The sequence below is a fragment of the Cyprinodon variegatus genome, unplaced genomic scaffold (assembly GCF_000732505.1).
Source record: "Cyprinodon variegatus isolate N-32 unplaced genomic scaffold, C_variegatus-1.0 Scaffold41, whole genome shotgun sequence".
NCBI lineage: Eukaryota > Metazoa > Chordata > Actinopteri > Cyprinodontiformes > Cyprinodontidae > Cyprinodon > Cyprinodon variegatus.
The window spans coordinates 299905-302125 of record NW_015150494.1 but is presented as its reverse complement, the minus strand read 5'-3'; the positions used below and the strand labels follow the sequence as shown (position 1 = coordinate 302125).

The 2221-nt window shown below is 34.4% G+C and overlaps 1 protein-coding gene across 1 annotated transcript in view; it reads left to right on the top strand.

Annotated features, from left to right (window-relative positions):
- Positions 1-2221, top strand: part of lrrc34 (leucine rich repeat containing 34) — a 9381-nt gene that overhangs the window by 945 nt on the left and 6215 nt on the right. The window lies entirely within an intron of this gene.

The following is a 2221-nucleotide window of genomic DNA, read 5'->3' as shown; positions in this document are numbered from 1 at the left end:
CGTGCGCACGAAATACTACTTCGTGGCCACAATTAAACATTTTTTTTGACCATGTCATCAGAGGGGCTCCGTAGAATTCTCTAAAATATATATAAAAAAAGAAATATTAGTCCTTTGATGCTGAGCCTCATGTATAAAACTTGTCTGCACACAAAGAACACACAACACAATGTTTAATGCGAAACTAAGGATGTATAAAAAACTAAAAATAAAATAAAGCAAATAAAGATAAAATTATTAAAAATAAAGACCTAATAAAATAGAAAAACCTTGTGTTAAAGTGTGCCGTGGCCAAGCACTAAAACGTACCCGTTAAAATGACACAGGGCTCTAATATAATTATATACACTAAAAGAGCATCAAACCTGATGTTTCTCATTGAGTTTGAGCTTTTATGATTTGAAAAATTAACTTTATTCATTTTTTTTATCCTTATACAACACTGTTACACATCTAAACAAATGATGCAAACAGCCTCAGTTGGATATAAAGTGTAAATATTCAGAGGGGCACTAAGGAGTGGACAATTAAAAAAGAAAAAACAAAAACGGTCAGAGAATTAACTGGAAACTGACAAAAGTAAAAAAAAAAAAAAAACGATAAAAAAAGATAAAAAATTATACTTTGATTTGTTCATTTTCAGAATTTTTATTTATTACTACTCCTGTCAGTGTCACGTGCTCATCAGGAGGCCAAGCAGTCTTGGAGGTTGGACCCAAACCAGTTAAAAGAAGAACATGTTTCAAAGAGTTTTCAGCTAACAAGTCTTTCATTTTTTCTGATGCAGGACATCAACCAAACCACACCAACAAGAACAATGGCAGACATGCGTCTTATTCAGAGGTGGAACTAAATTGGAAGAAACTATTTTTTTAAAGGATGTGCACCATTTGTTTTAAATGAACAGCTATTAAGAAATACTTTTACCAATAAATACAAAAACAAATATTTAAATTCAACCCAAACCAATAATCAAAACTTATTGTAGAAAACACCATACATGACTTCAAACTCTTCAATCCATGCGTTTCCCTTTTAGGTTAAGCAAAAACAAAATGTTGTAAAGTGAAATCAATTTACCTTTTTAGAAAAAAGAAAACAAGATGTGGCCTACCAAAGAACCACACCCCATATACACCCACTGCACCCAAAACCACAAAATAAACCAAGCTACAAAACTAGATGCTGCGTTTAACTGTTATTTTAGCCAGTATACAGGTAATGATGACTCATTGTTACAGTCAGATTCCATTTATTTCTGCTACCATTGTGACAGTGGTTCTTTGAAACAGGGGAGGCTCAGTGGAGTTCATTAAATCCAAACGTCACAGACTCTAAAATCATTAACAAATGTAAAACAAAGGGTGAAAATAGTTCACCCTGAGAGGTTCCATACTTTCCTATTGTTCACATGTATATCACACTCCTTGAAAATGTGCTTTAAAGTTAAATCGATTCACAATTTGAATCCAGGAAATGATTTCCAATCTAATCTAATGGAAAGCATTTTCATGACAAAGGTCTGCATGTATTTGTGATACACATGCATGTCTCAAAAAATGGTATGTTGGCTCGTCTCAGGATTCCCTTACAAGTACTATGATAATAATTATAATAATACTAAATAATAGCTGTATTGGGAACAGACTCTAAGCAGGCTTTGTGTGCGAGGGCAGACATCTTTGCACTTTTATCTCTTTATTTATCGTCTCATCGTCCTGAATTGTTTTAATCATTCAGTGTGACTCACTACTATTCCCATCGGTGATTCGTTAAATATTACAGTGAGAAGCATTAGGGCTGAAAGAATAAATCCTCATTTATCGATTATTAAAATAATTGTCAACTAAAATGGTATTCTAATCATTAGCTGAAGTAATGGTACACAGACTCTAAAATCTGCCCTTTCCTGAACCTATTTTCAGCAGCAATTCAGACAACACTTGTCAGGTCTACTGTAACACCTAAAATGCTGTAAAACAAGGAAAGAAAGGCACACAGTCAGAATTCTTTTTACTTGCGAGGAGAGTAGGAAGAGACGTGCAGGTACATCTCCACCCCACTCTGCCGGTCTTCAGCTTTGTCCTTGCTATTTATTAAAGTCAGAGGGGGGGTCCCTAGTTACACAAGCTGAGGTTGCGCTAAAGGAATAGGAAACAAGAAATACAATTCAATTTGCAGCCTCAGTGAATAGGTTAATTTGCATTTAAATGTCTTGCAG